Below are 13,256 nucleotides of genomic sequence, written 5' to 3'. Positions count from 1 at the left end.
TCAACGGGGACAAGGTTATTGTTAACCATAATACGAACATTATCAATCCTCCCCAAAGGTTTCTTTATAGCATTATCAGCAAGATTAACATCCAAATAACAATTTTTCAATGGTGGCAAGTCAAGCATATCATAAATTTTCTTAGGCATAACAGAAATACTTGCACCAAGATCACATAAAGCATTACAATCAAAATCATTGACCCTCATCTTAATGATGGGCTTCCAACCATCTTCTAACTTCCTAGGAATAGAGGTTTCAAGTTTTAGTTTCTCTTCTCTAGCTTTTATGAGAGCATTTGTAATATGTTTTGTAAAGGCCAAATTTATAGCACTAGCATTGGGACTTTTAGCAAGTTTTTGTAAGAACTTTATAACTTCAGAGATATGACAATCATCAAAATCTAAACCACTATGGTCTACAGCAATGGGATCATTGTCCCCAATATTTTGAAAAATTTCAGCAGTTTTATCACAAGATGTTTCAGCAGTTTTAGCAATTTCAGGCAATTTTGCACGCTTTGCACTAGGAGTAGAAACATTGCCAACACCAATTATTTTACCATTGATAGTAGGAGGTGTAGCAACATGTGAAGCATTATCATTACTAGTGGTGGTAATAGTTCAAACTTTAGCTACATTATTCTCTTTAGCTAGTTTTTCGTTTTCTTCTCTTTCCCACCTAGCATGAAATTCAGCCATCAATCTAATATTATCATTAATTCGAACTTGGATGGAGTTTGCTGTAGTAACAATTTTATTATCATTATCATTATTAGGCATAACTTTCAATTTTAAAAGATCAACATCAGAGGCAAGTCTATCAACCTTAGAAGCAAGAATATCAATTTTATCAAGCTTTTCTTCAACAGATTTGTTAAAAGAAGTTTGTGTACTAATAAATTCTTTAAGCATGGCTTCAAGACCAGGGGGTACATTCCTATTATTGTTGTAAGAATTCCCATAAGAATTACCGTAACCATTACCATTAGCAGAAGGATATGGCCTATAGTTGTTACTAGAATTATTCCTATAAGCATTGTTGTTGAAATTATTATTTTTAATGAAATTTACATCAACATGTTCTTCTTGGGCAACCAATGAAGCTAAAGGAACATTATTAGGATCAACATTAGATCTACCATTCACAAGCATAGACATAATAGCATCAATCTTATCACTCAAGGAGGAGGTTTCTTCAACAGAATTTACCTTCTTACCTTGTGGAGCTCTTTCCGTGTGCCATTCAGAGTAATTGATCATCATATCATCAAGAAGTTTTGTTGCCGCCCCCAAAGTAATGGACATAAAGGTACCTCCAGCAGCTGAATCCAATAGGTTCCGCGAAGAAAAATTCAGTCATGCATAAAAAGTTTGGATGATCATCCAAGTAGTTAGTCCATGGGTAGGGCAATTCTTCACCAAAGATTTCATTCTCTCCCATGCTTGAGCAACATGTTCATTATCTAATTGCTTAAAATTCATTATGCTACTTCTCAAAGATATAATTTTAGCGGGAGGATAATATCTACCAATAAAAGCATCCTTACATTTAGTCCATGAATCAATACTATTTCTAGGCAAAGATAGCAACCAATCTTTAGCTCTTCCTCTTAAGGAGAAAGGAAACAATTTTAATTTTATAATGTCACCATCTACATCCTTATACTTTTGCATTTCACATAGTTCAACAAAATTATTAAGATGGGCAGCAGACATCATCGGAACTAACACCGAAAAATTGCTCTCTCATAACAAGATTTAGTAAAGCGGGTTTAATTTCAAAGAATTCTGCTGTAGTAGCAGGTGGAGCAATAGGTGTGCATAAGAAATCATTATTATTTGTGCTAGTGAAGTCACACAACTTAGTATTCTCAACAGTACCCATTTTAGCAGTAGTAAATAAAGCAAACTAAATAAAGTAGATGCAAGTAACTATTTTTTTTGTGTTTTTTTTTTATATGAGAACAAGACAGTAAATAAAGTAAAACTAGCAACTTTTTTTTTGTATTTTTGATATAGAGAGCAAACAAAGCAGTAAATAAAATAAAACAAAGCAAAACAAAAAAAGTAAAGAGATTGGATGTGGGAGACTCCCCTTGCAGCGTGTCTTGATCTCCCCAGCAACGGCGCCAGAAAAAGAGCTTGATAGCGTGCAAGACACACGTCCGTTGGGAACCCCAAGAGGAAGGTGTGATGCGTACAGCAGCAAGTTTTCCCTCTGTAAGAAACCAAGGTTATCGAACCAGTAGGAGTCAAGGAACACGTCAAGAAACCAACGTGGAACCTGCACAACACAATCAAAGTACTTTGCCCCAACGTAACAGTGAGGTTGTCAATCTCACCGGCTTGCTGTAAACAAAGGATTAGATGTATTGTGTGGAAGATGATGTTTGTTTGCGAAGAACAAGTTTGCAGTAGATTGTATTTCAGATGTAAAGAATGGACCGGGGTCCACAGTTCACTAGTGGTGTCTCTCCGATAAGAAATAGCATGTTGAGTGAACGAATTACAGTTGGGCAATTGACAAATAAAGAAGGCATAACAATGCACATACATATATCATGATGAGTACTATGAGATTTAATCAGGGCATTACGACAAAGTACATAGACCTATCCAGCATGCATCTATGCCTAAAAAGTTCACCTTCAGGTTATCATCCGAACCCCTTCCAGTATTAAGTTGCAAACAACAGACAATTGCATTAAGTATGGTGCGAAATGTAATCAACACAAATATCCTTAGAGAAAGCATTGATGTTTTATCCCTAGTGGCAACAACACATCCACAACCTTAGAACTTTTTGTCACTGTCCCAGATTCAATGGAGGCATGAACCCACTATCGAGCATAAATACTCCCTCTTGGAGTTACAAGTATCAACTTGGCCAGAGCCTCTACTAGCAACGGAGAGCATGCAAGAACATAAACAACATATATGATAGATTGATAATCAACTTGACATAGTATTCAATATTCATCGGATCCCAACAAACACAACATGTAGCATTACAAATATATGATCTTGATCATGATAGGCAGCTCACAAGATCTAACATGATAGCACAATGAGGAGAAGACAACCATCTAGCTACTGCTATGGACCCATAGTCCAGGGGTGAACTACTCACACATCGATCCGGAGGCGATCATGGTGATGAAGAGACCTCCGGGAGATGATTCCCCTCTCCGGCAGGGTGCCGGAGGCGATCACCTGAATCCCCCGAGATGGGATTGGCGACGGCGTCTTTGGAAGGTTTTCCGTATCGTGGCTCTCGGTACTGGGGGTTTCGCGACGAAGGCTTTAAGTAGGCGGAAGGGTAGGTTTAGGGGCGTCACGAGGGCCCCACACGCCAGGGCCGCGCGGCCAAGGCCTGGGCCGCGCCGCCCTGTTGTGTCGGCGCCTCGTCGCCCCACTTCGTTTCCCTTTCGGACTGCTGGAAGCTTCGTGGAAAAATAAGACCCTGGGTGTTGATTTCGTCCAATTCCGAGAATATTTCCTTTGTAGGATTTATGAAACCAAAAACAGCAGAAAATAGCAACTGGCTCTTCGGCATCTCGTCAATAGGTTAGTGCTGGAAAATGCATAAATATGACATATAATGTGTATAAAACATGTGAGTATCATCATAAAAGTAGCATGGAACATAAGAAATTATAGATACGTTTGAGACGTATCATACACCTATTGCTCAACCTGCTCCTGAAGCAGCTTTCTATGAAATTAAACCTGCTTTGTTAAATCTTGTTATGAAAGAGTAATTTTCTGGTGTTAGTGCCGATGATGCTGCTTCTTACCTTAATAATTTTGTTGAACTTTGTGAGATGCAAAAGTATGAGGATATAGATGGTGACATTATTAAACTGAAATTGTTTCCTTTCTCTTTGAGAGGGAGAGCTAAAGTTTGGTTGCTATCTTTGCCTAGAAATAGTATTGATTGTTGGGTTAAATGCAAAGATGCTTTCATTGGAAAATATTATCCTCCTGCTAAGATTATATCTTTGAGAAGTGACATAATGAAATTTAGACAATTTGATAATGAACATGTTGCTCATGCTTGGGAAAGAATGAAATCTTTAGTAAAGAATTGTCCCACTCATGGACTGACTACTTGGATGATCATCCAAACTTTTTATGCAGGACTGAATTTTTTTTTCAAGAAACCTTTTGGATTCATCTGCTGGAGGTACCTTTATGTCCATTACTTTGGGGTCTGCAACAAAGATCCTTGATGATAAATTATTCTTAATGGCACACCGAGAGGGCTCCACAAGGTAGGAAGGTAAATTCTGTTGAAGAAACCTCGTCCCTGAGTGAAAAGATTGATACCATTATGTCTATGCTTGTTAATGGTAAAGCTCATGTTGATCCAAATAATGTTCCTTTAACTTCTTTGGTTGCTCAAGAAGAGCATGTTGATGTGAACTTCATTAAACACAACAATTTTAACAACAATGCTTATAGGAATAATTTTGGTAGTAACAATTATAGGCCATATCCTTCTAATAATGGTAATGGCTGTGGTAATTCTTATGGTAATTCCTATAGAAACAATAGAAGTGCACCCTCTTATTTTGAATTCATGCTTAAGGACTTTATTAATAAACAAACTACTTTTAATAAATCTGTTGAGGAAAAGTTTGACAAAATTGATGTTCTTGCTTCTAAAGTTGATAGCCTTGCTCTTGCTGTTGAACTTCTTAAATTAAAGATTATGCATCATGATGTTAAAGAAAGCAAAACTTTGAATGTCATTCAAGTTAGAATTGATAACAATGTTAGGATGTTGGCGGAATTGCATGCTAGGTTGGAAAGAGAAGATGAAATTGCTAGAAATATAATAATATGACTAAAGTTTGTACCATTACCACCACTAGTAATGGTGAAGTATCAAATTCTAGAAAACCTCATACTATTAATGGTAAAATAATTGGTGTAGGAAAATTCCCCACTCGTACAAAATTTCCTAGAACCGCTGAAACTGTTCCTGACAAGAGTGCTGATTTTTTTCGAAATTTGGGAGACAATAGTCCTTTTACCTTGATAATAATGACTTTGATTTTTATTATTGCAATATATCTGAAGTAATTAAGTTCTTACAAAATCTTTCTAGAAGTCCTAATGCTAGTTCTATAAATATGGCTTTTACATAACATATTACAAATGCTCTCATGCAAATTAGAGAAGAGAAATTAAAACGTGAAGCTTCTGTTTATAGGAACTTAGAAGATGGTTGGGAGCCCATCATTAATATGAAAGTATATGACTTTTATTGCAATGCTTTATGTGATCTTGGTGCAAACATGCCTAGAAAAATCTATTATATGCTTGATTTGCCACCGTTGGAACAATGTTATTTGGATGTTCATCTTGCTGATGTTGTTAAAAATAAACCTTTGGGGAGAGTGAATAATTTCTTATTATGGTTAATAATAACTTTGTTCCCGTTGATTTTGTTGTTTTGGATATTGAATGCAATGCTTCTTGTCCTATTATTTTGGGAAGACCTTTTCAAGAACTGTTGGTGCTGCTATTGATATGTGATATGGGATTATTAAATATTAATTCCCACTCAAGAAAAGGTATGAAACACTTTCCTAGAAAGAGAAAGAAGTCACCTTTTGATTCTATTATTCGTACAAGTAATAATGTTGATGCTTCTTTACTTGAAAATACTTGGTGCGAGCTCTTTTGTGCGGCTAGCTGAAAGGTGTTAAAGAAAAGCACTCTTGGGAGATAACCCATGTTTTATTTCTATAATTTTTATTTTGTTGAGTCTTGGAAGTTATTACCTCTGTAATAAATACTTCTTATCATTTTTATTTTATTTTTGTGCCAAGAATAACCTATAATAGGAAGAAAATAAGATTTGGGGAAGTTGGTGTCCTGAAACAAATTCTGTGTTGTCACCAAAAAAATTCGTATTCTCAACCAGAACGTAATTTTGAGATGATAATTTTTGAAAACATGCCAAAGGTTATTATCTAACTTTCGTTAGTTTTTCACTTCTCGATTTGAGCAAGAGAAAATTTTCGCAAAAATCTATCTTTACTTGGTGTTCTGTTTTGACAGATTTCTGCCACTATTTGCATTTGCCTCTTAATATCTTTCCTTTTGAGTTCTTTTGAGAGAAAAAGTTTTTTGAAGAAGTTGCTACAGTAGCTAATATTTTAATGGATGTTTGACATATGTTATAACTGTAGTGGATTTGTTATTTTGATTGCACTAATGCTTTTAATGAGAATTATATGAAGGAAGTTTTCAAGTGTAGGGAGAGAAGAAAGATGTAATGTAATGAAAAATGGAAAAAAGCTCAAGAATGGGGATTCCCATGTCACCCCAAGAAATATCCAAAAGGTACAAGCATCAAAGCTTGGGATGCCCAAGGCATGCCCTTCTTCATCAACAAGGTATCAGGTCATCTTTCTAAACGCTATATTTTTATTGCTTCATATGTTATGTGTTGTTTTTGGAGCGTCTTTATTTTATTTTTTAGTTTTTTTTGTTTGTTGTAGCATATGGTTGGATCCCAGCATATTTTTTTTTGGAGAATGACACACTTCGTTTTAATTGCATAGAACACTCTAGTTTTCACTCCTATTGTTATGCGAGTGTTCTCTTTTGCTAGTAATGCGTTTAGCTCTGGTTTTCCACTCGTATTTTGTTCAGAGCTTGTTAGTTTTATTTAGTTAGGTATGATTAGCTCTCTCGTATTTATTGATTATTATATATGAGAGTTGTTTCAAATAAGTTGATTGGTGTTGGAGACGAGTAAAATGTTCCATGCTTATAGTGATGCAAATGGGAGCTTGTTTAGACTGTGGCATAGACTTTAGCATGTCATGTTGGATGCTATTTTAATCATATGCTTAGTAGTTATTTTTGTAGCATGACTTTTTCTCAAATAGTTGAGAGTGCTTAATGTGCCATTGAAAGAATCATGTGTTGTTTTCATCATAAAAGCATAATACTGTGGTATTCTCTTTTGATACTTTATTGGGTTGATTTGGCACATGTTTACATCATGTTATGACTATAAACCAGTCACCTAAAGCCTCTATTATTATTCAGTTTTTGACTTGTAATATCACTTTATGCTTTGATTAATAATGTTTTGTCGCTATGCATGATTATGGCCATTATTGCTCTCTTAGTTGGTCGCTACCAGTATTTTGCTAGCCTTCGCATATACTGAGTATGAGCTCTACTCGTGCATCCAACTACCAAAAACCAAAGTTTTCCAATTATGTCCACCATACATACCTAGTGAATTGCTTGTGTGCTACATTTAAACATTTAAAGATTATTACATGTTTTGTGTTTTGTTTTAGCTCATGAGGAAGTGTTGAATGCTTTATCATCTCTTTCATGTTTATTATGGCTTCACACTTTGACTAGCATGCACAATGTGCTGGTCCTTAATTTTGCAAAAGAGTAGGCGCGGGTGCCCACCCACTAAATATAAATTGAACCAATAATCTAAATCTCCTAACACTATGTACTTGAGAAATCATGAACTAGCTTGTTTAAACAAAGGAGGAGAGGAACTTTATTGTTCTCTCTATGGGAGCCACTCTTGAAGCCATTAAACATGAAAGGATATGATAGATCATTTGATGTCATTCGTTGACATAGACATACATACCTCTCAAAATATATTTTCAACATCTCTACTGCATTCAAAATAAAAAGCTCTAGCACATGAGTAATCTAGCTTCCCTCTGCCTAGGGCCTTTCTTTTACTTTTATGTTGAGTCTTCTTCTTCTTACTTTATGCACCAATTAAGAGAGCATAGTTGTAATTCTAAGTATGATGTGCACAGTCCCAAAATTTCTTATTGATTGATTCATGATTATGTTATTGCTTGTTCTCAAATTACTTGTATCTAGTCACCCTTTGAACTTTAAAAGTGTCCTATTATTTATGTTTTGCTACTTCATAAAGGAGAAGCTGAGTACCACTTTGGTATGTTTTCTCTATGCTAAAAAAAGTTGCTTTCAATGCACAATTATTCATGATCCTTTGTTTGAGTTACTTCTCATGTTGTAACATAGTTGCTAAGTTCTATTGTTAGAATCATATCTATCATGCCTATGTTTAGAGTACTTTGATCCCAACTCACAATGATTTTACAATAACTTGATCAAGATTGTGTTGGCTTCATGTCACCTCAAAACATATTTTTGTTATCACTTACTGATGGCGTGTAACTCACACGTTCGTTGGGAACCCCAAGAGGAAGGTATGATGCGCACAGCAGCAAGTTTTCCCTCAGAAAGAAACCAAGGTTTATCGAACCAGGAGGAGCTAAGAAGCACGTTGAAGGTTGATGGCGGCGGGATGTAGTGCGGCGCAACACCGGGATTCCGGCGCCAACGTGGAACTCCGCACAACACAACCAAAGTACTTTGCCCCAACGAAACAGTGAGGTTGTCAATCTCACCGGCTTGCTCGTAACAAAGGATTAGATGTATAGTGTGGATGATGATTGTTTGCAGTAAAACAGTAGAACAAGTATTGCAGTAGATTGTATTCAATGTAAAAGAATGGACCGGGGTCCACAGCTCACTAGAGGTGTCTCTCCCATAAGATAAATAGCATGTTGGGTGAACAAATTACGATCGGACAATTGACAAATAGAGAGGGCATGACAATGCACATACATGATATGATGAGTATTGTGAGATTTAATTGGGCATTACGACAAAGTACATAGACCGCTATCCAAGCATGCATCTATGCCTAAAAAGTCCACCTTCAGAGTTATCATCCGAACCCCTTCCAGTATTAAGTTGTAAACAACGGACAATTGCATTAAGTATGGTGCGTAATGTAATCAATAACTACATCCTTAGACATAGCATCAATGTTTTATCCCTAGTGGCAACAAGACATCCACAACCTTAGAACTTTCTCGTCACCGTCCCGCATTTAATGGAGGCATGAACCCACTATCGAGCATAAATACTCCCTCTTGGAGTTAAGAGCAAAAACTTGGCCGAGCCTCTACTAATAACGGAGAGCATGCAAGATCATAAACAACACATAGGTAATAGATTGATAATCAACATAACATAGTATTCTCTATCCATCGGATCCCGACAAACACAACATATAGTATTACAGATAGATGATCTTGATCATGTTAGGCAGCTCACAAGATCCTACAATGAAGCACATGAGGAGAAGACAACCATCTAGCTACTGCTATGGACTCATAGTCCAGGGGTGAACTACTCACTCATCACTCCGGAGGCGACCATGGCGGTGAAGAGTCCTCCGGGAGATGATTCCCCTCTCCGGCAGGGTGCCGGAGGCGATCTCCTGAATTCCCCGAGATGGGATTGGCGGCGGCGGCGTCTCTGGAAGGTTTTCCGTATCGTGGCTCTCGGTACTGGGGGTTCCGCGATGGAGGCTTTAAGTAGGCGGAAGGGCAGGTCAAAGGGCGTCACGAGGGGCCCACACGACAGGGCCGCGCGGCCAAGGGCCAGGCCGCGCCGCCCTGGTGTCTGGCCACCTCGTGGCCCCACTTCGTCTATCCCTCGGTCTTCTGGAAGCTTCGCGCAAAAATAGGACCCTGGGCGTTGATTTCGTCCAATTCCGAGAATATTTCCTTACTAGGATTTCTGAAACCAAAAACAGCACAAAACAACAACTGGCTCTTCGGCATCTCGTTAATAGGTTAGTGCCGGAAAATGCATAAATACGACATATAATGTGTATAAAACATGTAGATATCATCAATAATGTGGCATGGAACATAAGAAATTATCGATACGTCGGAGACGTATCACTTACCTACTCGAGGACGAGCAGGAGTTAAGCTTGGGGATGATAATACGTTGCAAACGTATCTATAATATTTGATGCTTCATGCTTGTTTTACACCAATTTATATATGTTTTGTTTACATTTCGTTGCACTTTTATACATTTTCTGGAACTAACCTATTGACAAGATGCCACAGTGGTTGTTCCCTGTTTTTTGTTGTTTTGTATTTCAGAAAAGTTGTCAGGAAATATTCTCGGAATTGGATGAAACAAAAGCCAAAGTTCCTATTTTACTGTAACAAAGACGCAGTCCGGAGGAGAGACGAAGAGGCGCCACGAGGCGGCCACACCTAACCTAGGCGCGACCCAGGCCCTGGCCGCGCCTAGGGGTGGTGTGGGCCCCTCGGGCACCCACCGACCTCGCCCTTCCGCCTATTTATTCACCTATTCGAGAAAAACCTAAATACCCGAGGACCTTCCATCCACAAAAAGTCCCATCGCGGCCGCCATCGCCGACCCTAGCTCGGGAGGGTTCTGAAGCTCTTCCCGGCACCCTACCGGAGAGGGAGATCATCACTGTAGTCCTCTACATCGCCATGCCCGCCTCCGAACTGATGCGTGAGTAGTTCATCTCTGGACTACGGGTCCATAACAGTAGCTAGATGGTTGCCTTCTCCAATTATGCTTCATTTTTAGATCTTGTGAGCTGCCTATCATGATCAAGATCATCTTTATGTAATGCTACATGTTGTGTTTGTTGGGATCCAATGAATATTGAATACTATGGTTGAGATTGATTATATACTTGTCATATGTTATTTGTGATCTTGCATGCTCTCTGTTGCTAGTAGATGCTCTGGTCAAGTATGTGCTTGTGACTCCAAGAGGGAGTATTTATGCTCGATAGTGGGTTCATGCCTGTAGTAATCTGGAAGAGTGACAATAACTAGGCAGAAAACAACAATGCTTTGTCCAAGAATAATTCTATTGTTTACTTTACACACATTGCTTAATGCGATAATCTGTTGCTTGCAACTTAATACTGAAAGGGGTGCGGACGCTAACCAGAAGTTGGATTATTAGTCATAGACGCAGTTGGATTACGGTCTATGTATTATGTTGTAATGCCCAAATGAATCTCATAGTAATCATCTTGTCATGTATGGTCTTTGTTCTGTGAATTTCCCAAATGTAATTTGTTCACCCAACATGTTATTTACCTTTATGGAGAGACGCCTCTTGTGAACTGTGGACCCCGGTCCTTTCTTTTACACTCATAAAATCATCTACTGCAACACACATGTTCTATTTACTTAATGCAAACATTGTTCTCTTGAATTTCACTGCAAACAAACATCTATTTCCACATTATACGGTTAATCCTTTGTTTTCAGCAAAACCGGTGAGATTGACAACCTCACTGTAAGTTGGGGAAAAGTATTTTGGTTTTTGTTGTGTGCAGGTTCCACGTTGTTGCTGACGCCGGTAGTGCGTCCTGCCAAAAGTAAGCTAGCAACACCTTCAGAAGGGATTTCTTTCTCCTACTGGTCGATTAAACCTTGGTTTCTTACCGAGGGAAAACTTACTATTGTGCTCACCATACCTTCCTCTTGGGGTTCCCCAATGGTATGCTCTGCACTCATCACCGACACTACCGCTTGAGTCACCAAAAATGGTGAAACGCGGTAGTACCGCTCTGGTACCGGTCATGCAAACATGGCGGTACTCCTCGCCTTGGTACCGCAATGGTACCGGGCAGGGGTCAAGGGCTCCCAGTGACCATGCCGATACCTTGACGATACCAAGGCGAGGTTTCCATGTTATGTGAATAATATTTGAGACAACCAAATGCATCAGACACAACCCGCCTGTTATCAATCAACGCTTCTAGAAAGTTTCCTATGATACTTGGTAGCATAGACTACATGCAGTGGGAGTGGAAGAACTGCCCATTTGGTTGAAAATGCAGTACAAGGGTCATTATGAGGGGTGCACAGTCATACTTGAAGTCGTGGGTTCACATGACCTATGAATTTGGCACTCCTTTTTTTTTTGGAATGGCTAGCTCACATAACGATATAAATGTGTTGCAATGTTCCCGGTGTTTGATAGGCTTGCACAAGGCCAGTCATGTGATGTCCAGTTTGATATCAATGGCCACCAGTATGACAAGGCGTACTATCTAGCAGATGTCATCTATCCACCTTGAGCTACGCTCGTGAAGACAATACAGATTCTGGACAACGAGGAACAGTCAAGATTTGCTAAAGAGTAGGACACATGCATGAAAGATGTTGAGTGGGTGTTTGGTATCCTCCAAGCTCATTGGGCTATTTTTCAACACCATGCTCGAACATGGAGCGTTGAAACTATGTGGGAGGTGATGACCGCTTGTGTGAACATGGACAACATGATTGTCGAGAAAGAGCGGAATGATTGAATGTTCGATAATGATTGAGAAGGCCATGGCGAGTTGGTTGATCCCCATGGTGGTCTGTCAATGTTTCAGGATATCCTCCACATGCATCACGAAATCCGTGACCATACACTTCACAATCATATAGTGGGTGCGTGTTGGCAACAACGGTGAGAACAACGAAAAAACCCTGCATTGGTGACTTCATTTCATTTGATTCACAAACTATGTTATTGACTAAACGAACTATTTATAAAATAAAATATTTATGTGTTTTTATCTATATTGTTTTGGCATGATTGTGTGGCCATTTGGCCAAATGGCCGGTTTGCTGAATAAAATCAAATAAACTTGGCCGCGCTACCCAAATGGGTGCCGCGTTGCGTGCAGCGTACGAGCCAAATAAATACCCGGATGCCGGTTGTGCTCCCGGGTCCCTGCGGCCATATAAACAGATGAAATATGACAAAAAAAAACTGTTGTTCTATTTGGGTGGCCACGTTGGTGATGGTCTGGGGTCTGTTTGGTCGCTTGCATGGGTTTTCCCCAATAGTGAAACTTAGCCCGCTAGAAGCGGAATGAGTGGAAGCTTGGCCTGATTATGCACTATAGCTGAATGCCAACAAGCCTATTTGCACACCGCGGCCACGAAATCACGCACGAGGATTGGTTGTAACCGGTAGGCAATCATGGTTTGATTCGAGTTAAAGTGTACATGAAAAGGATGCGTCTTGACGTTGTGATTTTATTCCCGTGAATGGTTAATAGTTTCGTCGAGTGTTTAAAACACAATTTCGTGTTCGATTTGGAGCTTATTTGGACGAATTTGCCAAATTCGTGGGACACGGTCGACCGTTTGAAATTTCCTTCGAGGAGTAGTTTCACCACACCGTTTTCACACAACTTTTGAGTTTAAAGTTTATGGTTTTAACATTCGTACACGAGTCGATATACAACTCCACAAAGTATATTAGGAAGATAAAGATGCACTCATTTAACAATGCCAAAACGAAAAAAACATGAAGTTGTGTAAAGCAACAAGATGAACTTACTCCTCCAAGTAAATT

Source organism: Lolium rigidum, chromosome 4 (genome assembly GCF_022539505.1).
Source record: "Lolium rigidum isolate FL_2022 chromosome 4, APGP_CSIRO_Lrig_0.1, whole genome shotgun sequence".
NCBI classification, from domain to species: Eukaryota; Viridiplantae; Streptophyta; class Magnoliopsida; order Poales; family Poaceae; genus Lolium; species Lolium rigidum.
This window is presented reverse-complemented; position numbering follows the sequence as displayed.